The sequence below is a fragment of the Sturnira hondurensis genome, unplaced genomic scaffold (assembly GCF_014824575.4).
Source record: "Sturnira hondurensis isolate 20B ecotype Veracruz unplaced genomic scaffold, ASM1482457v3 Scaffold0005220, whole genome shotgun sequence".
Classification (NCBI taxonomy): Eukaryota; Metazoa; Chordata; class Mammalia; order Chiroptera; family Phyllostomidae; genus Sturnira; species Sturnira hondurensis.
The window spans coordinates 638071-665994 of record NW_028077851.1 but is presented as its reverse complement, the minus strand read 5'-3'; the positions used below and the strand labels follow the sequence as shown (position 1 = coordinate 665994).

At 43.9% G+C, this 27924-nt stretch overlaps 1 pseudogene; it reads right to left on the bottom strand.

Annotated features, from left to right (window-relative positions):
• Positions 1-27720, bottom strand: part of LOC118987264 (T-complex protein 1 subunit gamma-like) — a 54013-nt pseudogene extending 26293 nt beyond the window's left edge.
• Between the last annotated feature and the right edge of the window lie 204 nt (positions 27721-27924).

Sequence of the window (27924 nt, the reverse complement as noted above, 5' to 3'; positions counted from 1 at the left end):
GCTAAAAGAGGAGTATAAGTGTCTCTCTCACTGTTGGCCCCCCTATTCACTTCTCTACAAGCTAAACAGCTTGGGAAGAAGATCAGAAGATACAGCAGTAAATGAAACAGATAATTGTCATAATGCTTACTTTAAATTGTGGGGAGAAATGCAGAAACAGGCAGTAAATACAAATACATTAAGTCATACAGTATATTAGATAACAAAAAGTGGACATGGATATAGCATGCAGCAGTTACAAACTTGGTTGTCACACAGCAGCTCACGGGAGTTAGAAGATGCTGTTTTAAGAACTAGTTTCAGCCCTGGCTGGGTGGCCCCGTTGGTTGAAGCACAACCAAAAGGTCGATCCCTGTTCGGGGCATATATGGGAGGCAACCAATCGATGTTTCTCCCTCCTCTCTCTCTCTCTCTCTCTCTCTCTCTCTCTCTGTGTGTGTGTGTGTGTGTGTGTGTCCTGAGTTCCTGAGTTCAGCCTCAAGCTTGCTTCAGGCCAAGATCACTGTTCTATCTCCAGCCATCACACTTGTGTTCCAAGCAGAACCCTCCCTCTTACAGAATCTTCTTATAAGTCCCACCCAACATGCTTTACCTACATCTCACCCCTAGCAATAAGAAAAGCTGGTAATGTATTTTAGCCAGAATGTGACTTCCCATAATAAGACTAGTACTCTTTTTAACTGAGGAAAAAGAATGGCAATTAGCCATATGACTCAAGAAAGAAGGAGGGAGGGTAGGGTGGAAGGAGTATTCCACTATACAAAACCACAGCTTCCTATTTTAACACAGTGGACAATGCACCCTCCCACACATCAGTACCGCAGCTGCAGAGCCACGGTACCTACGGAAGGCTGTGGTTAAAACTTCATGGGACGGAGCCTCCAGCAGCAAGGCCACCAGGCTCCCATCACTCGGGTCAATGCCCCACCCAGCCCATTTGGTCTTTCATCAAATCACTGGCCCGTACATTTTAAGGAACCTTAAAAGTTCATCTGGACGAGCCCTTACCAAACACTTAAATCCTCCCCCCTCCACATTTCAAAAAGATTTCCACCCAGTAGTTCAAACCGAAAACCTAAGAGTCCCCTGGATTCATTCCTGTTTGTCTAACAACACCCTCCTGGCACACCCAAACTGCCCCCACCCCCCAAATCCATCCAGTTCTTTTGCCTTCTAACTGCTACCAATTTCTACAAGCTCCACCACCCTTCAGCTGCTGGTTAGCAGCCCATAACTAGTCTCTCTAGTTCTACACTTGCACCCCCCTGCATGCCATTCACCACAGAGCAGCCAGAATGCCATTTTAAACACGCAAACCCAGCCATGGCACTTTCCTATGGTAGTTTCTCATCACACTGAGAGTAAAATCCCAACACCGTGACGTGGCCACTCTTCCTCTTTGCTCAAGCACTCCAGCCACACCGGCCTTTTTGTCACCTGAACACAGCAAAGGCCTTCTCACTGCAGGGCTTTGATCTGGAATGCTCTTCCCCACATAGCTGGATTCTCCTAATCCTTCAGATCTCCACTATAATACACCGCACCGCCTCCTCCGAAAGACCTTCCCCGACTTACCCAAGTCTAATGACGTTCCACCCCCACTAGATACTCCCTAGCACGTTACTCTCTTTTCTTAACAGGCATTTGTAGCTAGTGAACTTTATTAACATACTCATACATTTGTTACCTTGTTTATTACTACCATCATTAATTCCACAAAGACACAAAGCCTCCTGCTTTTGTTCTCCCTGTATCTCAAGTACCACTGTGAATGACACACAGTGGTACATTCAATACTGGTGAATGAATGGTGTGTTTGAAATGCCCTCACTCCCCTAGTCACTCTTCTCTGAACAGTCCCCCCAGTCTGCTCTAAGCCTTCTTAAACAGGCTCCCCAAACTACTCAATTCTTAGAATTGTATCATGAGCAAAGAACGGCATGACGCTTTTGAGAGTTATACAATGTCCTCAGCCATGGTTCAGAGGCTGATTCAGAAAATGAGTTTTTGCATATGGATTTATGGATACATTTTGAAAATCTTCAGGGATGGGGACCCAGGTCAGAAACCACTGGCCCATTATCATGCCACATGAAAGCCCCCACAGCCCAGCAGCTTTAGTCTCCCGCCTGGCTGGTGTAGCTCAGTGGATTGAGTGTGGGCCTGCGAACCACACAATTGTGGTTCGATTCCCAGTCAGGGCACATGCCTGGGTTGCGGGCCAGTTCCCAGCAGGGGACTCACGAGAGGCAACCATACATTGATATTTCTCTCCCTCTCTCCTTTCCTTCCCCTCCAAAGATAAATAAATAAAATCTTTAAAAAAAAGAGAGAGAGAGACTCCCGAAAACCAGACTGAGATGCATCAGTGCCACCGGACATGCCTCAACGCCAAAATTCTTACCACATAACCATTATTCTGATTTCAATAATGACTTTCTATCTTAAGAAATGATCTAGAAAATTTTAGGTATTTTATTGAGTATTATATCAATTTTTGGAGGTGACACAGATTTCTATGCATTCACAAAACATCCGGGGTTTGTTTCCCGCCTGGGCACACGGCTAGGTTACAGTTAGGAGGGGCCACATCATCGAGTTCTGGCCAATGAAATGTGGGTGGAAGTGATTTAGACCGCATGATGGAAGGGGACTGGATGCCCGAATGACTGAGTGGAGTAGAGTTACCTACACAGCCTACGGAGTTGCAATGTAACGTAAGTAACGAGTCACCTCGCATTGTATGAAGCCACTGAGATTTTTTGCAGGGTTTGTTATGACACTTATCCTAACCTTATTTATAAGGTGGAAGAAAATAAAGACCCTTTGATAATAATCATGTTAAACGTTCAAAGAGAAGACAATTCAACTTTCCGCAATCTCAGCCATTTGAGGCTGTTACAAATTATGTCGTTTTAACATCAGTGGGTGACAAGCAAAGAGCTACCAGCTTCTTAGATGACATAAACATACTGTATTTGCTTTTCGAGTGCTGGAAATGTTTCTAAGTAAAACATGAAAGAAATATTTGAACAGGCTGACTTGGGGAAAATGCTCAACACGAAGAGACCAAAATGTTTTCCCAAGAGGGAAACAACTCAATATGGTCCCACAGCTTTAATGGGGGAACATCCGAAGTAAAATCCAATTCCTGAATGTATTCAGAAATTTAAGAAAGATTTTCCCGAGAGGGTAGGATGCTATGTAGTTTGAATTGAATTTAATGTTTAGTTCTCTAAAGTGATATTTTAAATGAAGGAAACTGTCCAAAGTCTTTTTCCTAACTTCCTTGGGATTCATAGGACGAAAGTGATTCACTCCTCAACATGACCGCCCTGCAGACAGTTCTTGTTAACAACGTCCATTCAGGCCATTAAATGTTCGTAAGAACCAGAACACATTTTTCTGTGTCATTTTAGTTTTTCCTACATTGACTTCCTCTCCATGTATTTAGTAAGAATAATAACTACTTATAGTAATAATAATAGCATTTGCAGCATACATTAAAATTGACAAAAAAACATTCACATCCATTATCAAGTTGTAATACTTGATAATACTTTAAAATCATCTTTCTTTCTGTATTTCATATGTGGCATTTGTAAAATTCTAATTTCCCAACTTCCTAATGTTCCCTGGACTTACACAGTCTGACTCACTGATTATATAGAGTAGTTAGCGTGCACTTTATTTTGTTCATAAAATAAGGATGTATTTTACCAGAAAAGTGAAAGTATCAATTATCTCTAACAAAAATGTAACTTGCAATATATATTTTCAATATACTCACCGCAGTTCCAGGCTCCTTTTTAAAATCCTTTGTTTCTCTTATCATTTTCAGTACATTCCATTCTCTTCTCCAGTAGAATAGTTTCCAGGTTCCCAGCCTCTCATTTGAAATCCATGGCCTGCGAATGAATTTAAATAAAGCAGAACTATGGAAAAAATATTAAATGATACAGATGAGGTTATCTTTGGGTGGTGTGATTACTTCCTGATTTGTGTTCATTTGGATTTTCCAAGTTTTTTAATGCTGAGCATATAATTTCCTTTTGTACATAGAAAAAAAGTAAAAAGTACATAATTTAAACATAAAGCACTTCTTTTAGCCAGTTAGCTTTTGGTACATTATTATTACATGTGAGGTCGGGCTGGGTTCCTTTTGGTCTCAGGAGTCGCTTCACATTGAAAGAGATACAGCAAAATGCGCTGGTATCGAGCAGAATTATTTCTCCTCCAGAGGAGACTGTTCAGAAATACACATCTTTTTGAGGTACCTGTTTCCTTTTAATGGTGATGACAAATAAACTCTGATTAAGAGAAATGCCAATTGGGTCATGAGGCAGATCGACTAACTTCCTAATTTTTCTTTCCTGACAGTAAATCTCAAGTTTTACTCCTACACTTAGCAAAACATTTTTGGAAATATCATTTGTTCAATAGAGATGATGCATTTTACTACTTCTTAGGGCAAACCATTGATCCCATCACCATGGCACTGGGTAGGCCTCACAAATCATCCAGGCATCTACTCTCAGTCTCAGATCAATCACTGGCAGAGCAAGCAAAAAAAGGCAAATGCCAATCGGAACTAGAGAGTCAAGAGGAAAAGATTTTGCATTATCTCTATTTATGACATTTCCTTTCTCTTAAAGATGTTGATTATTACAATTTCCCTTGCAATTTCCTCTTGAGAACTTCTATCATGAAATATATTTTTGCATAGTACAAATTTTCCCAGCAGGTATTATTGAATTCTTGAAAAACTGTATGCAGATTCATCCAGAGTAAATTTTAAAATAATACTTCATCCCTGGCTTATGTGGCTCCTTGAATTGAGCACCGGCCTGCGAACCAAAAGGTTGCAGGTTCGATTCACGGTCAGGGCACATGCCTGGATTGTGGGCCAGGTCCCCAGTTGGGGGAGTGAGAGAAGCAACCAGTTGATGTTTCTCTCACATACCAATGTTTCCCTCCCTCTTTGTCCCTCCCTCCCTGCTCTGTAAAAATAAATAAATAAATCTTTTCAATTGTTCAACCTATTATAAACAAAATGTGCAAACTTTATATACATACGTGTGCATATACACACCAATATTTATTGATTCAATTTCAAAATTCCTAGCTTAAAAACTTATCAACTCTCCAACCTAAAAGTGCTCATCTACTTTGTTTACATTTGTTTTATTATCAGGGAGGCCTGGGCAAAAATCTTTACACATAGATTAACTCCCTTCCATCTCCTCAGGGTTATCTTGCAATTGCTATAGACTTCCTCCCTAGGCAAAGTAAATTTCTCTCCCTTTTCTCCCACCTTATTCTGCAAGATTTTTCTCTCCTAAGGCAGGCGGAACACGATGCTTTTTAAGCTTTCTCAACACAAAAGGAAAAAACAGAGAGGTGCTGGCTCTCAAACCCTGGACCCGTGATTGGGTAGCCAGGTCAAGGTTGGTACGGGTCTATGTTCCAAAACATGAGGATGTTTGGCCACTGATAACTGCCATCTTGCATCTTCCCTTGATAAAGAGTTTGACTATAGCAAAAAAAGGACTCAGAATCGGATTAACACCTGATTCTAATAATTTAACTTAAATACAGTCATTTTCTCTTATAATATCTCCACAGAACCCCACAGTAACTTTATTCCCAGGCACAAAAAGAAAGGTGGGAAAGAGAAAAGGAAATCAAAACATGTGATAACCACAAATCCGAAAAGACCCAAAATTCTGACTAGTAAAGGTGATCAGGTAGGTGATGGGACTCCTCCCTTCAGTGAGCTGGCTGCCCTCCTGACGGACACAAACAAGACAGTTGACATTCTAGCCACCTTCCCTGGTGTCCATTCAAACACAAGAAAGCCCCAGGCTCTTGTCATGCCTAAGAGTGGGAGTGCTGGCTGCGCCTGGCAGTCTGCCTCTCAGCTAGGAGTTCTCGTCTCGGCGACAACGACACCGCGTGCCAGAGTCATCACCCCAGAGCATCTGGCATTCTGCTGCTGGCTTGGTGGCTCAGCAATGCTGGTTCAGGAGACTTGGGGTGGGGAGGTAGTGGCAGTTCTGTCACCCTCAATCTTGTAGAAGGAGTTGACAAGTTGATTGGCCCATGGGGACGGGTGGGGGAAGGGATGGTTAGCGCGCCATGAATACGTCAACGCCACCCCCCCCAAAAAAGTGGCTTCATAGTCCATAGTTACATTTTACTTGACTGAGGGGGAAGCAAGCAGGCAGATTAGAGGCATCAATACCTATTGTGCCGAAAGGGTGCCTCGCAGCAGGCAGACTCTGGAGGGAAATGACTGCTCCCACAGATCGGCAGTTCTCTAAACTTGAAACACCAAGGCCTTGGTGCTTTTTGCTCTCAGATGTGAGTTCTAGTAAAAATTCCAGGGAAACGCCTGCTTTGCACTTCACACCATGGCGCTGAAATAACTTCTTTGTCAGTTGACACTTTGACATCTGGAGCATTGAACTCGGTTTCGGGCTGCCTAATCGGTGGGGCATCTCCAAGGGAAAAATAGCATTCCCTTATCAAAAACCGGAACTGCTCTGTAACGGATAATTCCTACCATCCCATCCAGGATAACTGCTGACCTTTGGACATACAGCAGCAACAACAAAAATCTAGAGCAGTTTTACTCTTGATGTTTCATCTAGGATAAACATAGAAAAAATGGCTATGTGTAATCCGTGTAGCACATGCCTAGAAAATATCATCGACCTGAGCCAAATTACTTGAAAATAAAGCTTTCGATTGCTCCATATGATGTGACTATGAACACTTCCCCTCCCCAGTCATTTCAGAAGATACTTGCTAAAAAAAATGGGTATTAATACCTTGCTCCAAAATTGGGCCTGGGAAACACCAAATGAGGCTCACAATGAGGTTCTCATCTGAATTGCTTTGGGGAAGTCTTCATTTTGTAGAGTAATGCAGAATGGACTGGGCATGCACACCCTTCCCCCACACACAATATATAATAGTTCTCTTAAATGGTAGAATTCTGTTATTTTTCATCTTTACTTTGTACTATTGCGTAGCTTACAAATTTCTACAATCAACAGATATAGGTAATGAGATGAATTCTTTTAAACGCTTACATCTGCCAATCATTGTGATATACTTCCTTACACATACTCTGTCTAAACATCAAAATGGGACAATAAATTAGATACTGAGACTAACCTCATTTTATAGATGGGAAAACGACAACTTAGAGATTTCTCACTGCACAGCCAGAAAGGTGAAACACTTCTATTCTTTCCACTACACCCCATGACATAACTGATGACAGAATCTTAGTTGGGACACGGGTCAGAGGGAGCTCAACTCTGATCAACACGCCCAGGTTTATTCTCACGTGGTAGGATGTGACACGGTGCTCTCCATCTGAAGGCAAAATAGGAGATAAGGAGAAGAGACACAAACCAAGTTTCTCTCAGAAGATGGCTTTGTTTCCCCGACAAAGCACATAAAGCAGTGTGGAGCTGAAGGGGAGGCGAATGATTCGGATACGTACTCAAGACTCTACCGGTGCACTTCTGGGGATGGCAGACCAACGATCCAGGAAAACCTCACCTATAGAGGTCCAACTCCCAGCAGCCTCACCCAGTTGTATCCCACGGGACTCCAAAATTAGTAAGGACTTTTGTGCAACAAAGATGCCCCCAAAAGCTATAAACTTCATTAATATTAAAATATAGAGAGAGTCCTGGCTGGTGTAGCTCAGTGGATTGAGCGCGGGCCTGCGAACCACACGATCGAGGTTCGATTCCCAGGTTAGGGCACATGCCTGGGTTGCGGGCCAGTTCCCGGCAGGGGACTCATGAGAAGCAACCGTACATTGATGTTTCTCTCCTTCTCTCCTTCCTTTCCTCTCTAAAGATAAATAAATAAAATCTTTAAAAAAATAGAGAGAGAGAGTACTGGTCCCCTCTAGGTGACTATGTGTGTAAAAAAGGGCAATGGATTAGACACAACACACTAATAGCTAAAGAAAGTCTACCAGGGACAAAGAACAAAGTAGGCTTAAGTGCTCAAGCAGAGCAGCTGGGTGAGGCGTGGACATTCCATGCATGGACCACCTGTGTCCTCAATGTTTCAATAGCCCCTAAAGACAACATTGTGTGACAGCACAATAAAGAAACAATATTAGAACAAGAAGGGATGATAGAGATCATTGGAGCTCTGACTGGTGTGGCTCAGGAGGTTGAGCACCATCCCACAAACCGGTAAGTTGCAGATTTGATTCCCAGTCAGGGCACGTGCCCAAATTGCAGGTCAGGTCCCCAGTAGGACACACGAGAGGCAACCACACATTGATGTTTCTCTCCCTCTCTTTCTTCTTCCCTTCCCCTCTCTCTAAAAAATAAATAAACAGAACCTTTAAAAATATTTTATTTATTTATTCTTAGAGAGGGGGGAAGGGAAGAAGAAAGAGAGGGAGAGAAACATCAATGTGTGGTTGCCTTTCACATGGCCCCCACTTGGGACCTGGCCTGCAACCCAGGCGTGTGCCCTGACTGGGAATTGAACCTCAACCCTTTGGTTCACAGCCCACACTCAATCCACTGAGCCACACCAGCCAGGGCAAAGGTTCTCTTTAAAAAAAAATAGAGGTCATTATAGGCCACTTAAACCCCTCCTTAGTTTACAATTGGATTGATGAAGTGCCAAAACTATTGTTGCTCATAATTACAATCCAGCAGCATTCACTCAGAGCCATCTATGTACCAGGCGCAGTGCTCAGTGGTCAGAGTTTTTCCATCTCATGATTAAGTTAACCCTCATGGTAACGTTGTGAGTAAGCCAGTAGAAGATGGATCCCATATGCAACCAATGGTTATTGAAGCACCAATTACATGCCAGGCACTGGGCCTGCCACCTGACAAATACAAATATGCCTGGTCCTCCAAAAGCTCACTTGCTATGAAGAGAGACAGACCTGTACACGATTAAGATATAATGAGGTAAGAGTTTTGATAGGAGACAGTGCCCTTTAAAACAGTATGCAATATAAGGTATTATCACTTAGCATCGCTTTAGGTCTGAAGGACCTCACCCTGTTTTCACAAGTGCCTACTGTACTTTTCAAACCATAAGACGCACCTAGGTTTTAGAGGAGGAAAATAGGAAAAAAATTTTGAAGCAAAAAATGTGGTAGGATATTTAATAACATAAATAATATAATAGTTCACCAATGTAAATGTAAACATAACTCAACAGCAGCATTAACCATTATTCCCCCCAAATTGGGGGGGTGGGCCTTATAGTCTGAAAAATACGGCAATTTATCTGCAAGGAACTCTGTGGTACTGAGTAAATCTGAAGCGAATGGGAAGGAGGCATACCCTGACCCCAAACCATATGCCACCACTATTTCCATCTTTCTGAGAAAATCTGATTAAAAGAGACGGGGGAAAAGCATTATCTTGCCAGTCCAACAGGTAAGTGACAATCTCTGGGGATTTGAGTGAAGACTGAAGAAATACATGTGCCAAGGACAGGGAATTAAAAAAGACAAGTAAAATTTCCCAAAATCCCAGAGATTGAGATAACTCAGGGCATAAGTCTGAAAAATGAAATCAGGGCAGGAAATGACCTCATCTGGGCATTGGTTCTAATTTCCTTGATGTGAAAACTATGTCTGTGAGTTCCAGACTCAAAAAAAGAGTTTATCAGCTCTAGCATTTCACAAATAGTTGTTGTAACAAATGACCAACCCAGATATTTACCCTTCTCCTTCTCCCTATAAACTTCGAGACTTCTCTCCTTCCTTCCCCAAGTATTTCCTAAGGTAAAGCATGCTAATTGCTGGGAAGTACAGGATGGTATCAGCCAGTGAGCCTGTTTATCTTATCAAAAACTTTCACGGACAAACAGAAAGTGTTTTTAATAAAGCACATACCCTTATACATACAAGGTGTTATTTATCACAAATTTAAAATGCCTGTAAAGCCCAATCACTGGTGATTAGAGATGTTACTTAGAATATCAGTGCCACAATCTCAGTACTGCTTTCATCAAATGACTCTGCCCAAGTTATGAAACCTTCATAATTCCATGAAAAATGGATGTCTCTAACAATACCATGTATAATTAAGCATATACTGCTTTGCAGTTGGAAAATTCCATTGTCACCTGCATCAGCCTCAAAGATCAATTTGCATACATGGACCAAAGGGAACCTTGCAGACTGCTGGTTCATTTAAAAGTGAACCAGGCCCTGGCTGGCGTAGCTCAGTGGATTGAGCGCGGGCCTGCGAACCAGAGGATCGAGGTTCGATTCCCAGTCAGGGCACATGCCTGGGTTGCAGGCCGGTTCCTTGCAGGCTAACTACCAGCAGGAGACGCACAAAAGGCAACCATACATTGATGTTTCTCTCCCTCTCTCCTTCCCCTCTAAAAATAAATAAAATTTAAAAATAAATAAATAAATAAATAAAATAAAAGTGAACCAGGTGGAGAGGATGAAGAGCTGACTGATGTGGGGTGCTGGGGGAAGTGAACCAGGAAAATTTTTAGACCTTTTTAAATCCCTCAAATAAATCAGAATAAGACTTTTTTTTGAAGATGTTATTTATTTATTTTTATAGAGAGGAGAAGGGAGGGAAAAAGAGAGGGAGAGAAACATCAGTGTGTGGTTGTCTCTCACAAGCCCTACTGGGGACCTGGTCCACAACCCCAGCATGTGCCCTGACTGGGAATTGAACTGGTGACCCTTCGGTTCGCAGGCTGGTGCTCAACCCACTGAGCCACACCAGCCAGGGCAAGAATGTTTTGACTTATAAACAGTGAAGTATTTTATAAGAGAGTATGAAGGAAATGTATTTATCTATTGCTTGAGTTGAATTTTTCCAATGTTGCTCATTTTCATTCCTCATTTTTCTCCAGCCTCAGTATTCTTGAATCTTGTTGAAATTAATGATATATTTTAAAGTCAAATCAAAATTACATTATTCCATTCAATTAAATATGCAAGGCTTCAGCATGTCCTCCAGAAGTGCAGCAGTGGAGAAGATATTGCTGACATTAAGTAGAAACCAAAGCTCCCCCGTCTTCGTTTGGCGCAACAGCCTCCCCCATTTGGTGCAATCAGCGGGGGGACATGCAAGGAACAGGACAGGCTGGGGAGTTCTTTGTGGCCAGGATAGAGGAAAGGAGTGGAAAGCACAGACTAGGGTAAAAGACAAAAGCCCACTCCTCTAGTGACAGAGGATCACTGCGACTCTTTAATCTGCTGTCTCTCAGCTCTAAGCCCACCTCTCTGTGAACCTGGAGCTGGGACCGTACAAGGCACATTTCCCCGGCTCCCGTACTAGCTGGCTTCCTCTCCGGTTCTGCCAGTGGGAGACGGAACTTGGAGGATCTCTTGGAGGAAAGCGTAACATTGGAAGAGAGGAAAAGGGAGTTCCTACTTCTTTCCTAGTTTCTGTCAGCGTCACCCCAGAGGTGCCAGCCAGTGGCTGGAAGGTCGGTCATCTGTGCTCTCTCACTCACTGGGCCATGCCATGGAGACACAGAGCACCCACTGGACCAGCCCCTGGTGGGCCTCAGTGCCAGCAGCAGGGAACCTGCTCCGCAGAGGTCCAGGGCTGAAAGGATCCTTTTCCAAACTCCTGGGTTCAAAGATACCACTTCTCCCTCTTATCCTCCCAGCCCAGGGTAGTAACTGCTTCCTCCAACTAGACATCTCTGGCTTCCCTAGGAGTCCCCTTTTGCTCTCTAGGCCCCCAACACCTGTATAACCAATTCCTGTATTAAATCTCTTCCATTTAAATTCCTAATGTAGTTTCTCTTTTCTTAACTGGATCCTGACAGTCTCAGCCAAGCAGTGACGATCAATGAAGGAAAAGAAAGTGGATTTTTCCGTCGCTAGTGAGGGATTGGGGAAAAGATTGACATTATTTTTAGAAGCTGTAGAGGTGATCCTAATAATAGCACCATCCCCCACTCTTATTCTTTCTACCTTTCTTCCTCCTTCAATTGTAATACGGTTTCCAGGGCACCTTACAAGGACCTATCGTCTACATCTAAAGGTGGCACCAGTGAACAAGGGTCTGTAGGAGTCCTTCAAGGAGTTCCTGTATGCGTGAACCCCACAGGTAAATACCCCTATCCTATGTGTCAACAGTGGTGATTTGTAATAACGCCAGACCACAGACATTACTCCTTACCTCCCTACTCCTTTCCAATGCTGCACTCACCTGCCAGTCACCAGAGGGGTGTACAAGGTACCAACCCTCAAAGGAATTAGAGGCCACAGAAATAATCATGCTTACACTCCAGCATGAGGACACAGTCAACCCCACAGAGGAGAAAAGTAAACAGGACCCTAGCGCAGGGTTTACAAAAAGGTTCCCAACCCTTGATATTTAACAACCCCGTCAGTGACCGCACTTTCAAAACCAAACTGACCTCCTTCCACCCTGGCCTAAACCATAACCCAGAAATGAATTCCAGCTAAAAGGATCATTTCGAAAACGGAAACTCTTTCGTGTGGGTTTTTAGACGTGAATGCCATTAACGATATCATTATATCTGTAGGGCATCTTTCTTTCTCTCCTGTTTGGGTTGTGTTGTATTGTGATTAAACACGAACCAACAAATATTTCAAGAAATGTAGGGAGATGATTCCCCTAAATAGGTGACTTTAGTTAAAAAAAAAGATCACTTCTAAATATTATTAGCAATGAATCAAGGTGAGCACTTTAAAACTAAGCTTGGGCAGATGCTGACTGTATCAGTTAGCTTTCTTTCTGAGCGTCACTCAGTCCCCGCCCCACCCCCACCCCCAGAGCTACTAAGACTTCAAGAAAATGAAGCCAGTCTTTGGCTCAGTGATTTTGAGGCAGTGGGGGGATTTGGGAATAAATGCTAACGGGTTTCAGTCAAACCCAAAGCAAAATACAAGCCCGCCAAAGTAAATATTTTTTTTTTCTTACACTTCCAGTTGGCATTTGTGTGACAGGATAAGGCCTTACCTTGATAAATAATTGTTTGAGTTACCAGCAGCCTCTGCTTCAGTTTACCTTTTGCGGGAGGTGGGGGAATACACATGAAATCCCATAAAGAAAACGAAGCCTAAGGAAACCGTTTCACAATGGTTCTATTTTATTGACCAATTCCTTACTTAGGCTAGCCGCTGGCCCATCTTAAATTCTAGCCTTTACCCCCAACCCAGCCTCCAGCACACAGAACACAGACCCCCTTCACACATCTAGAGCTCTGCCCGGCGATAGTCTCCCCATCCTTTACCACTGTTCTTCGCCACTCGTCTTCATTATATGCCTTTCAAGTAGGGCGGGTACCCTAAACCCTAATTTACAGGGCAACCTGCATTCAGTGTAACAGCTCTTAAATCTGCATCAAACGGACAGATGAAAATAGTTTTATTTATTTATTCTTTTAATTTTAATTTTCATTTAATTCTTGTTCAAGTACCGTTTTCTATCTTATATTCCCAGCCCTGCCCCGCCCCTACGAAAATATTTTTGATAAATTGTCAGGTTAAATCCATTCATATTTTCTCTGTCATGGTCAGAAAGTTATATGTAAGGCATATAAATGGAACTATGCACATTTTTCTGACAATCATATTTTATGATGTCTTTGAGATTTCTTAAATCTCCCCCCTCCACAAATCCTACTAGTTTATCTACAGACTGGGAAAGGAATTGGTATTGACTGGTGTAAATGCCAGTTTGCATAAGGGGACACATTCCTTCCTAATCTGTCTACCTGTTTGTATTTGCTGAAGATATCCATATATCCTGAGCATTTGTTTTATATATATATATATCCTATATATCTCCCTGAATTATCATCAATTTGGACTTACAAACCTCCTGCAAAATATTTCACTTTTTGCCACTCTTAGCAATGGGCTACACGCACAGAGATCCCCAGTATCACAGACACAGTAGAAGCTGTTAGTACCCTGACCATGTCCTCTTGCCACACAATTTTTCTGAAACCCTCTCTAGCCACTGGAGGATGCTCTGTTTAAACATGGCGGGGAGCAGGAAGGGCCAGGAGCTAACAGCCCCCCCAGTGGCTATCAACAAGTGAAGAATGGGAATGAGTGGATACACACACCCCAGCTTCTTCACCCCTTCCATGGAACATCTAAGGTTTGTTGCACACAATCTCCCAGAGGCCCTCAGCAGGACTGAGGGGTAGTCACCCACAACAGGAATGCTCTCCTCAACATGTATCCTTCCCTCTCCTGTATTACTACCCGCCTCTCCTGACAGTGCTTCCTGGGATCACTCCCAAGTAAACTACTTGTATCCGTCTCACATTTCTGGGTCTGTCTAGGAGGGGCTCCGTGCTAAAACCACCCAGCAGATGTTTTCAGTGACATGCATGGATCTGTCTACCCTACAAACTTGAAGAATGGAAGGTCTCCCATTTGGGAATGAGGGACTAAAAACAACCTTGGAACTTTGCGTTCTAAATACACCACTCATTCCTCTATAGGAATGGTAGGCAGGCCCCGAAATCATACCAGTTATTCCTATTAATATAATCTCCCTTTTGACCCAGGGGCCAGTGAAACATTTTGACCACAAAACACCTTGACTAAATCAGAGCCTGAGCAAATGGGGCTGAGTAAATCTCCCCACAGCCTCACCACCCACACAGACAGTGGTAATACCGCCTGAATCAGTGGTCCCAGATCCTCAGCCCATGTATCAATTCATTGCAGGAACAAAAAAGGCAGAGGAGTCTCCTAGAGAGAACAGCCCCAAATCCCAACCCTTTCTGTGTAGGGTTCACCATTATTCGAGTCACTCTGTGGCCTGTCAGGGCCAAATAACAGAAATAGGCACTGAGGCCATGAGCGTGGCACAAGGACCCAGTCTGGAAGAAGACAGTCAACTTGGAATCATCTGGAAAGCTGACAATGGAGTGTGGCCCACTGCTGAATGAATCGAACACACAGGGAAGAAGCGTTTGCCATTGCATTCACTCAACAAATATGATCGTGCTGGGTGAGGCACTGAGGACTCAGTGGTGAACAAAATGGACCTGTCCCGACCTCTGTGGAACCTTACAGTAGAGTCTATAAGACAGAATGGTGTTCCACAAGCAGGCAAACAGGCAGATCCCTACAAAAGGTGCATCCAAACAGTATAAGGACCCAAGTTCAGGGAAAGGGAGACATAAAGGGGGCAAGCTCGAGGAAATAGCATGTGTGAAGGCCCATGGGGGCAGGGAAAGCGAGATTTGGGGGAAACAGAGAGAAGGCCAATGAAGCCAAGGCCAAAGGGAAAAACAGAACTGAGAACATTGTCTGACGCATGCTGCATCATAAGTATGCGATAAATGTTAGCTATGGATGGACTCTTCTTTCTTTTTCTTTAAAGATTTCTTATTGAAAATGTATTTATTTATTTATTTATAGACAGAGGGGAAGAGATGGAGAAAGGAAGGGAGGGGAACATCAGTATGTGGTTGCCTCTCGGGTGCCCCCTACTGGGAACCTGGCCTGCAACACAGGTTAGTGCCTGGACTGGGAATCAAACCAGCAACCTTTTGGTTTGCAGGCCAGCACTCAATCCACTGAGCCACACCAACCCAGGTAGATTCTTCTTTCTAATAGAAAAGCCCTCACTTCTCCATTGCAGCTTAGGGTAAATCTTCAAAACCCCTAACATTTTTAAGAAATGCTAACACCTACTTGGTCATTAATTAAATTAAAAGCATTGCCCCAACTGGAGTGGCTCAGTGGATTGAGCATGAGCCTGTGAACCAAAGGTTCACCAGTTCGATTCCCAGTCAGGGCACATGCCTGGGTTGCAGGCCAGGTCCCTGGTAGGGGGCACATGAGAGGCAATCCCACATTGATGTTTCTCTCCCTCTCTTTCTCCCTCCCTTCCCCTTTCTCTAAAAATAAAATATACAAAAAATAATTTAATTAAAAGCCTCTACTAACTTAATAGGGATTCCTAAACCTAGCTGCTCATTAGAAATATCTGGGGAGCTTTTTAAAATAATGACTCTCTGACACCCAAAACCAATCAAATCAGAAACCCAAGCAGGTGGGATATATATAGGCTTCAGTATGTTTTTAAAGCTCTCCAGTTGCTTTTATTTGTGGCCAGCTTTGAAAACCACGCAATGTCTTTTAAAAAAAGATTTTATTTATTTTTAGAGAGGGGAAGGGAGTGAGAAAGAGAGGGAGAGAAACATCAATGTGTGGTTGCCTCTGGAGCACCCTCTACTGAGGATCCAGCCCGCAACCCAGGCATGTGCACTGACTGGGAATCGAACCAACAACCCTTAAAGGGGTCACAGGCTGGCACTCAGTCCACTGAACCACACCAGCCAGGGCAAGAATCACATGATGTCTTAACATGATTTAGTTTATCGTGAATAGTTATCCAGACTGTCACTAAACCAGGCCTTAAATAGTCAGGCATTGGGTTGGCCAAAAAGTCTGTTCAGTTTTTTCCATAAAATAAAAGACACACTTTTGCCCGGGCTGGTGTAGCTCAGTGGAATGAGCACGGGCCTGGGAAGCAAAGGTTCACCAGTTCGATTCCCAGTCAGGACACATGCCTGGGTTGCAGGCCAGGTCCCCAGTAGGGACACATGAGAGGCAACCACACATTGACGTTTCTCTCCCATTCTTTCTCCTTCCCTTCCCTCTAAAAAGTAAATAAATAAATAAAATATATATTTTTTAAAGACACACTTTTCATTTTCACCAATGAATTTACTGATTTGGATATTTTGAGTATGTTGGCTGTCTCCCACATGGTATAACATTGCTATCAACTTTAACTGGCCCCAACTGTGGAGCGTCCTCCAGCGAGAAATCGACAGGAAACTTTACAAACCACTTTTGACACATTCAACCAGTCACAGCACCTTCTCTATACACACCCCAAATCTTCTTTTGCATTTCAGTGCGTTTTTACCTTTCTTGAGATAATAAAGCATAATATACCAAAAATAATGCATATTTTCTTCCATCTACAATATTAAAATGGCTACATAAAAATTCACCAATTCTGATAATTCTTCTTAAATGCACACTGATGTGACAGCTGTCACAATACAATACAATCTAACAAAATTATTTCAAATGAAGTTAAAGACAACTAAGCACTACTAGAGCCATCCTATAAGGTGGGGGGAGGGTACGAACGAGCTTTTTGGCCAACGCAATGAATTGAATGGAAGTTGGAAGTTGGGATGAGTTTGCTGATGGCCTGCTCTGGACCAGGTACTTTTTCATCCACTGTGTTTGTTAGTCAGTATGCCCAAAACTCTGAGATAACTCTTTTCATTCCACTCTATAGATGAAAAACAACTGATATTCAGAGAAGCAAACTGCCTGGGTCACCCAACAGATAAATGAGGAGGGGAGCCAGGAGTGAAATTCTAGTCATTTTGTTCTAAGCCCTGCCCTTCATCTGCTACCCCCTACCACTTTCTAAGAAAGAAGTATATGGTTACAACCCTTGAGAAGGCAAAAAGGAAATTAGACTGAGAAGGTGGTACGATCAAAAAGGTCACCGAGGGGGGGCATGTCAGAGGACACAAGACGAACTGTACATAAGTCACCATTTTCCCCTTGCTTAGAACCATCTCCCCGCATTACTGAGGAGCCATCCCGGATGCCACTCTCTCTCGTACCCTTATCTAATTCATCAGTACATCCTATTGGCCACCCCTCTAAAGTATTTCCAGGATCTGGCCACTTCTCACCAGCTGCACCGCTACAACCCTAGTCCAAGCCACACGACTCCCCACCAGGGGACTGCATCCACTTCCTTCCCACTCTTGCCCTTACCAGTCTGTCCACACCCAGCAGACAGAGCTATGGTGGGATACAGACCAGAGAATGCCGATCAAGCAGGCTGCTCGAACTAAACTCCTCCAGAGGCCTCTGCTTTCAACCTGACTGCAGTCCTGCCTCCTCCTTGTGACCTCCAGGGCACTCCAGGCGCTTGGCTCCCCCTTTCTCTTGGGCTCTACCTCCCGCAATACTCCCTTCTCACCCACACTGGCTTTCCACCTGTCTCTCAAAGCTTGCTGCTCTCCCAGGGCATTCCCGCATGCTATTCCTGCCATCTGGAGTGCTTTTGCCCAGATCTTTGTGTGGCTGCCTGCTTCTCCTCACTTTGCTCTCAACTCCAGTGGCACCCCTTCCGGGAGGCTCTGCCTGACCATCGTAGCTGAAGAGGCCTCCACCCTTACCTTGCTCGTCACGTGCCAGGCATTCAGGAATGACTTGCTTACTTGTGCACATGCTTTTAAAGGTGTAACTAACTGCATCCGCGGCCAGAAGGATTGCGATTCTTTGGCTGGAAATTCTATTCATCACACTCTGTTATACATGCTCCTCCGCCTTGAACTCATCACTAGTCCTCCCTCTTTCTCTGTTTGCAAAATGACAGTAATGATTAACATGAGTCTCGAGGCAACCTTCTGACTGCGGGCTCAATATGTGTTAGCAATTGGGCTCCCAGTGCCATATTCAGAAAAGAGGGTAATCCAAAGCCAAATCTTTTTCTTGCCCCTTTCCTTTGCATTTGATGTTGGCTTTTCATTTGCATGTAGCACATTCAGCGGACATCGTGTGAATGCTCATCAGAGCCAGTCGGGGAAGGAAGGCTGGGAGCAAACCATCACCAGAAACCCTCACAGGCTTGGACCAGACTCCAAGGCCATTAATCTCCTGCAAGATAACCAAGTCCACTGCCAGTAAAAAATTAACAGCACCATTTCCTGGACTTGGCATTATCTAAGAGCCCAAATGGACCCAGAAAATGAAGTGCAGCTTCTACACCAGCCCCTCCATGAAAGGATGGACAGTGTCCAGGACAGATGACTGAGCTGCTGCCATGGTCAGTGTCTGGTCTTCTGTGTGCCCCCCTTCACTGCAACATTAACGTGCCACTGTGCGGTCCCCTGTCTCCATTCTGTAGCTGTTTCTAAACCTGTCCACTCCCAGGGGATCTATGCATAGAATTCAGGGGGCCCATGACTTGGATGGGAAAATTTTACCTTTCGTTTTCGATCTCTAACTGAAATTTGGCAGTGACTTCAACTCACCATAGGTAGGAAACCTCAGCTGTACTAGCAGTGCCTGTGACTTTGCCTCAGCTTTTGCAGAAATCTCAAAATACTGTTAACACTCCTTCACATCACTACTTCAAAATTACAATCACTACTTCAAAATGACAGCAGTTAACTCTACCTATCACTAGATCTTGTTATTTAAAATGTTAACAAAGAAGTGGCCCTAGCTGGGTAACTCAGTTGGTTAGAGTGTTGTCCTGATACCCAGGGTTGTGGGTTCGATCCCCAGTCAGGGCACATACAAGAAACAACCAATGAATGCATCAATAAGTGGAACAACAAATCTATGCATCTCTCTGTCTCTCTCCCTTTCTCTCTCTCTCTCAAATCAATAAATGTTTTTTAAAAAAGCACATCCATTTATCACAAATGTGGTTCTTTAATAGTTTCACACCTGTATTTCAATCATTGATTTCCGTTGTTACCATATTCATGTGATTTTATGCACTTAAAAAAACATTTTCTGAGTGGGGGGTTCATAGGCTTCATGAGACTCCTAAAGCCCAAAGCCTAGCTCCCACCCTAGGTCATACATCAAAGTGAGCAAGTCCTCTCACTGGTACTTCAGAGAGGTTTTCATCTTAGACAACTCTGTGATGTGGATCATGTTCTTCTTACTTGTCTCCACAGGATGCCCCAGCCCCACTCGGTCCTGCATCACTGTCCCTAGCAGGGTCTCTCAGTCTTGTGGGCCACGCCCACTTTTGGTAACTCTGAAATGCAAAATAAACTAAACACTGTGTTTAAAAAATACTCAATGGGGCAAGTGCTGCTTTGTTTTAACCGATCAAATGTCAGCTTCAGCAAACATTCTGATTCCTTAATCTCACCAGCAAACTTGGTAGAGAATCACCTCTAAATGAACGCCCTTGCAAGAGGACAGTAGAAATCACCCTTGTCCTTGGCTACCCTCTCCAAGGTACTTCCTCACTAACTGCCATATTCTTACCAGCACCACAGGGCAGGACAGGTTGGCTTCTCCTATTCTTGGCCTGGGAGGTAAGAACGAAGGCCTTATTGGTGTGATATAGGCAATTCCTTTTTCCTTTTAGTTCTGAGATGATAAGTGCGGTGTTTCTGGGACAGTTTAGCAAGACACTGAGGGGAAAGGCAAAAACCATGGAGAAAATGCGTAAGTCCAGAATCAAATTTTTCTTCAGAAAACAGATTCCTTAACTCCAGTCTGGCTCCACACATCGGGCACTGAAGCCCCCTTATTTTCCTCTTCTCTGTCTGGTTAGGACATGGTATTTGGCAACTGCGAACCCTACCTAGAGGGAGCTTGAGACTGGCACAGTTTCTAGGCCTGGCAGGAGTCTCAGACCCTGTCAATGTTGGCTTCCTGACTTCTCTCCAGGTGTGGACAAAGTTAGAAGAGGTCGCCAATGACAAAGTCAAAGAGAAAGCAAACATCTCAGGGGCAGAATGAGGATATGAACCCAGAGGAGTTATACAGAATCAATGATGTTGGACAGGAGTGACCCCAAATAGTCATGAAATGAAGCATTATGTGGGGCTCAGCGGCGTGGCCTTCTCTCTGGTTCCCCCTTGAGGCCTTTACTGGTACTGCACCTAGTCCTGTACCCAGGCCCAAGCTGTAAATAGTCCTAACAACACACACACGCACATGCATGAGCATACACACATTGTTTCTGACAGGCTGAAATCCCTAATCTCTTTCTGAACCTATCTTAATTTTCTTTGTGTCCATCTGCTACAGGTTTGGCCATTAACACATAAGGGAAACTCTGCAGGGATGCTTCTGCAAAAATACTTTCCTTATTAAAGAAACAGACATAACTTTGCACCTTTTTCCTGACTAAAATGCGTATCTGACGTCTAGAACTGTGGCAGCCGTATTTCAATCATCAGGCAAAAAACACTAAGAGAAGGCCAAGAAAATGGCAGAGAAGCCATCTGTAACATTCTTCAGCCACTGAACCAATGCCCAGTGTCTACCTCCAGATTTTGCCTTCTGCAGGAAAAAATCGATCCTTTTCATGTTAACGCCACTCTTAGTTGAGTTTTTGCAACAGGCAGACAAAAACCTTCAGAAGTGCCTCCTCCTTCCAAATATCTCCAGCAGCTCAAAGTAACCATACTGTTTCATTCCCAAACCCACATCATGTAGACGCACCTCTCCCTTGCAACCCCCTAGCCCACACTAATCCTGTTGATACCAGTGAAAACCCTTGGAAGCACCACTAGCAAGTTTGTAGTAGATGCCAAATCTTTTTTTTTATTTTAAAAATATGTTTATTGAGTTTAGATAGAGGGGAGGGGGAAAAACAGACAAAAAGAGATGTGAGAAACATCAATTGGTTGCCCCACCCCCACCCGCACCCCCACCCCCACCCCAGTATACAGCCAGACTGGTGATCCAACCTGCAATGTAAGTATGTGCCCTGACCAGGAATTGAACCCACAACCTTTTGGTCTATGGAAAGATGCTACAACCAACTGAGCTATACCAGCCAGGGCTCAAAATCCTTTTCTTGTGGTTAATTATATCTAGCTCCAACCTCTGCTAGATTCCAGGCTTGTCCCATCACCCTAACTCCCTACAGAGAATTTCCACAACACACAGTTGAAGATTGGCCAGGCGTGAGCACCTTTGACGTCAACTTTCAGTTGACCTCAAACCTCACTTCCCCGTGAAGTCCCTCCTCATCACCCCAGCACAAAGTGACTTCCCCCATCTCTGAATGCCACTTTCCACCTGCACCAGTCACTTAGAGTGGAACACTAACGGCACTACTATGCACTGGTCTTATTTATCTCCCACCTCCAGAAAGCCTCCCTAACTCTCTCAGTCCGAGTTAGACACTCCAGTACCAACTCTTGCAATGTCCTGTGCTTCCCTCTGTTAAAGTCCTTGCCACACTCCTGCCACCTCCTGCCACCTTCTCTACATTCTCCAGTAAACTATAACCTTCTTGAGGCAGGGATGATCTCTTACTTACAACATATATCACGGCTCAATTTGGAGCTGGCACATATTAGTTCTTCATTAATTTTTGCTGAATGAATTAAGACTCTTCTCTCCCCACCAAGCTATCAGGCTTGTTGAAAACAAGAATCTGGATTTTTGCCTCCTTGCACCCGGCCTAATGATCCACACAGTGGGCTTATCATAAACGTTTATGTCATTGATTTGTATAGAGAGACAACTGTGGTTTACACTTCCATCGTTTCCACTTGATGAGTAAGGAACATGATTTTGTCTGTATATGCACACATATGAACATCTAATCATGAAATCTGTGTGCAACACTTGACAAAGCAGTCCCAGAAGAAACCTTGACGGTGACATTTTCCCCACCAAACTGTCCACTGGTTTGACTCAATCCTCCAATTGTTCCTGCATCATGTAAGTATAGCCCGTATGATTTTCTCACTAAAAGCGTTGCAACAAAAATCATCAGCAATCAAAAGAAGACACTTCTGAAAAAGTTCTCAAAGGAAGCAGAGCAAGATGAGAGGGTATACTACAGGCAAGAGCAAAGTGATTTCTAAGAGCAGTTTCACACCAATGCAAATATCCTGTGACAGTCCTCACCGAAAGTCTATCAGAGCATTGCTAGCGATGTCCTCAAGAACGACAGCCTTGCAAAGCACAGTCCATCGCTCATGGCAAGGGCTGACCAGACAGGCACGGTGCTTCTAACCTCAGTGTTCAGGATATTTAAAAAGATGACGTCTATCTCCTTTCTTCCAGGTAGGAAATGGTAGCCAAGTGATTCTCCCAAATCCAAACAGAAAGTCACATAAGGTGAGGATGGGGTGGAGATGGCCACAGAATTGGCTGAGGAAGGGGATGGGGCGGCTAAGCTTGGCAAGTAGAGCACATATTTTCAAATAAAGTAGAAAGAAAGACTCTTAAAGGGCATTTGTTATGTTTACAATATAAACTACAGCCCTGGCTGGTGTAGCTCAGTGGACTGAGTGCAGGCTGTGAACCAAAGGGTCACAGGTTGGATTCCCAGTCAGGGCACATGCCTGGGTTGCAGGCCAGGTCCTCAGTGGGGGCCGCATGAGAAACAATCACACACTGATGCTTCTCTCCCTTTCTTTCTCCCTCCTTTCCCCTCTCTCTAAAAATAAATAAATAAAACCTTTAAAAACACACACATTGGAGGGAGAATACCTCCCGTAGGAGAGAGTAATTTTATAAAAAGTGAAAAGCATGTTGGAGCCCAAGTTCTAAAGCACTTCTTAATCCCAGTTCTTTCAGTGTATGCAGGAGGCATCAAAAAGGCACTGACCGGAAAATAGGCTGTCCCCATAGCGTCGGGTTGACAGCACACTTCTACCTGCCCCTTTCCTAACACAAAAGCATCCAGTCAAGGCTGACTTTTGCCAGACTTCACAGAGACTCTGGGCCTCTGTGAGGACGGTATTGATCTCTTACCAGGTGTTATTGGCTGCATTGTGTCCCCTCAAAATTCATATATTGAAGTTCTACCCCCCTCCCCCAGCACATTATGCGGAAACAGGGTAATGGCAGATATGATTAGTTAAAATGAAATCACGCCGGAGTAGAATGGACCCCTAATTCAATGTACCTGATGTCTTTAGAAGCAAGGACACACACTCACACCTAAGTGTGCACCGTGTGAACATGATGAGTATAGACTAAAGGATGCTCAAAGTTGCCAGCAAACCACCAGAAACTATGAGGGAAGCCTGGAACAGATTACCCCTGCCAGGCCTCAGGAGGAACCAATCCTGTGGACATCCTGATCTCAGACCTTTAGCCTGCAGAACTACGAGACAGTACATTTCTATTACTTAAGCTACCCAGTTTTTTTGTGTTATGTGACAGCAGCCCTGGAATACTAATACACCAGATTAATAATTGCACAGCCAATGTTTGGACTTTCAAGTGCCATCTCTAGCACAGATGACTGACCAGCACTAAAGAATTGCCACTACCTCAGTTTTCAAAATCATCTTTAAGTTGCTTTCTGCCTCTAGCCCCTTCTTATTTCTTTACTTCCTTTTTACGTTTCAAAAAATCTGTGTTTACTAATTTCTAAGTTGGGATTGATGCAAAGCCATCTGTTAAATGAGAAAAACTCCTATATATGAAGTAATCAACAAATATGGTTCTAATTAATGATTTTTTAATTACTATTTAAATATTGACATGGACTGTGCCCATAAGATGTCAAAATAACTGATTTGCATGTGAATATTTCAGGCAAACAATTGGCTGTTGTGCCTGCATAATGCCAAATAATGTGGTTGATTGTTGTTCTATTATCAAATTGACTGGATTGATCGATGGTTTTTGGCACCATAAAGCAGAGCCTACATTCCTTTATGAGTATCAGGAGACCAAGCCAGAGAATAGAAAGGTATTTCTTTTCTTTTAACTCCCAAGGGCTGTTAATAATGAAATATTACAGTGGAGGGAACTTGCACTTAGAAAGCATCACTTAATAACATTAGTTAATAGTCCCTCCTGTAGGATTTTGTCACCACCTTATTTCACTTTTATTGTTCTACAGGGGAGTTCATTGCCATGCCCTGGGTGATACTACTGCTTTATGGAGACCCAAGTGTCACAGTTTCAGGTGAGACAAATTAAACAGAATATGCACTGAACTAATAATAGTAAACAGGAGGCAAAGAAACCGNGGGGAGAGTCGTGTTCTCCTTTCTCTCTTGTTCCCATTTCCTGCTTTTCCTCACCACCCACTGGCCGGAGGGATGGGTACTGGATGGATAACCATGTAGGCGGGAGACGGGAAGTGGTCAACTGGGGAGACGTAACCTCAGGCACCAGCCCCTCTCGCTACGGTGAAAGCTCATGAGGTCTCGGTGGCCTTCCTGCCACTCTGAGACTTTCGGCTCCTTGTGGCCTCTCCCACTTTCTTTCCCCTTCTGAGTCTGAAAACAGAGAGCATCAGAGTGGTCCCCATATTCCATTTACTGGTCCGTGGCTTAAAAGAACTCCCCCACATTGCAGATTCCACCGGTGTGGGCATCCGCACCACAATGGGGACCCCACAACCTGAAATTCCTGTGTCTCCGAACAAGAGCTTCCCACAGCCATCTAAGCAATACACTGGTCCAGTCTGGTATATTTTCTAAATGGTCTTGTTACCATAATTCTTACCAGGATGCTAGGAGATTTTCAAGGAACATTTTTAGATGTTAAAAAAAGTCTTTCACCACCAAAGAGAATTTAAAAGACAAACAAATCAGGAAAGGTTTTCTCGAACTAATATCTAATAATAAGTAGAGAAAAAAACTAGCATATATAATGATTAAAACAAACAAAGCACATTGCTGCTGGGAATGTAAAATGGCCCAGGCTCTTTGGAAATGATTCAGTAGTGTCTCAAAATGGTAAGCACAGACTTACCATATAACCCAGCTATTCCACTGCTAGGTGTATACCCAAGAGAAATGAAGACGTACCGCCACACAAACCCTGGTACATGAATGTTCACAGCAGTATCATTCATCATAGAACTAAAAACATTGTATTAGTCTCATATTTATAGTGCCCCTACACAGGCATCCGTGAAAGAGTATGTGTGTAATACTGTACAACATTGGTCTGTTTTCTTCGATGTGGTTTCTAATTGTGTAAATAAAAGTATGTGCATGTGGGTGGTGTGTGTGTGTGTGTGTGTGTGTGTGTGTGTCCTAACAGAAGTGTAAGCTGCTACCGGGGCATGGAGGCCTGTGTATAGAGAGTATGTCTTTGGTCATCCTCAGAGGTAGATGGGTTCTAGAGGGTCAACAGAAGGAAACCCCCCAGGCGGACAACCCCAAAATGAAGAGAAAACCCCAAGATGAAGAGAATTAAGACCAACCAAAGAGGGAAGTTGCTGGGGAATCTCGCCCATGAAGGCCATACATTTCACTTTCCTCTCCACCCCGCCCCCCCCCCGCCCCCGTTCATTTATCTCCTTACCTTGTCCTCTGAATGAAGTTGTATCATGTAAGTAACTAGCCTTAAGACATAACTCAATTCCCTTGGGAGCAAGGACATTTATAAATCCCCATGAATCCCCATGTGATGGATTTAACCTGATGGATTTTAGCCTCCACCGTGTGGACTCCTTCAGGCCACTAACCTCTCTCGTCCAGCTCTCGCGTCCAAACCATCACATTCAACCCTACAATGTTGTAACTTAGACCTTGATGGAGTTCATCTTTTCTCCTTCCTCGCCCCGAGAAGCTCCGTTCTCCAGTAGAATTTGGTAAAAATAAACAAACATCTCTAGGGTTGAATATGGTTTAGCATAGCTCTTTAGAATGATACTACGTCTTCAGAAACCATGATGCAGAATCTCAGCGCAGTTCTTCCATCACCTCAGCCCTACCCTTGTGTCTCCCTAAAAACATACCCGTCCTTCCCTTTCTCTCCCGTGCTTCTACTAGCCCCTCTAGGGCCTCCTTCTGGCCCTACTGGCTTCCTGTCCCAATTAGTAACCTGATCTCCTAACTGGTCTCTTTGCCCCTAGTCTTGCCCTCCTGTTATCCACCTTCCATGAGGCCACCCAAGTAACTTTATAAAACACAAACCTAGCCAGAAAACTCCCGTTTAATGCCCTGAAATGGCCTCCTGTCACCCTCAGAACAAAACCCTCAGCTCTTTCTCCAAGAGCTTGTAAGGCCTTTTTTAACCCAGTTCCTATCTACCTTTCGCAACTGCTGCCTATCCAATCTGGACAATTTGTAGTTCCCAGAACAAGCTAAATTCTCTATCCCATCATTATTTCAAATGGCATTCCCTCTGCCTGAAATACTCCTTCCCTCCATGGTGGGTTGGCTCATTTTTTTTTTTCTCAAAAAGCTTTCCTGGGGTATAATTTACATATCATTAAACTCACTAAGCTTCACTAACTGCTAACCTTTGAGACTCCATCAGGATGTCATCTTCTGTTTAAGGTTGGGTTCCCCCAAAGACACACCATGAACCAAAGATGTGGGCGTAAGTGGCTTACTTGGGAAGGGAGTCCCGGAAAACAAAGTCGGGGGGCAGAGAAGGTGGACAGAGAGGAGAGAGAAGCCAACACAGGATTTGCTCATGGGCAGGGTCACTGCAACGGGCAACTGAGGGACGATTCTGCTGGGAAGTCTCTGAGAGCCTTACGAGGCACACCTCTGAGTTGTCCCACAGAGAGGCAAAGAAATTTGGAGGCTTCTCTATTTCTCTTGCCCCTCATTAATTGAGGGTCTCTCCTAGAGTGTTAGCTCTCCGACACTTCCTGCCTGTTCCATGGCCAGAGAATATGTCAGAAAGAGGCAGGAAACCATCACCATTCGTGGGAACTGCCTAGAGTGAGCTCCTACAGTGGAACAAGAAGATAAGGATAGAGCGCCAGATAGCATCTCTATAAATCCTCTTAAAAGCTTTCCCAAACCCTACCTGTGCTTTTCAGGCTGCGTTGGGGGAAGCTTCTCACCGGCCCCATAGCACCGATGTTCTTGCCGCACTACTCGATTTTGTTTCCACTTGATGGCCTCAGTCCACTCCACCGAGGGCACCTCATAGGCAAAGTCTTTACAAGTCGCCCAGCTCCACATTTCACCGAGTGTCTCGGATCTATCTGGCCCGATAATGGACGTGGTGGTTTCAAAGTACTTTACATTCATTAGCATGTTTTGCATCTGAAAGTCTCCTTAACCGGAGAAAAAAACCCACCGTCTTTCTTTATTATTCTGATTTTGTGAAAAGAAATTGGAAATACATGGAGGAGACTGGGCTAGAGGGGAGAGCTTGTTTGCTAATGGCCTGGCTAGTAACCAAACTGGTTTCTGTCGCTTGGCACCCTCCGGGAGGTAATAGCATTCACCTGAGGCTAA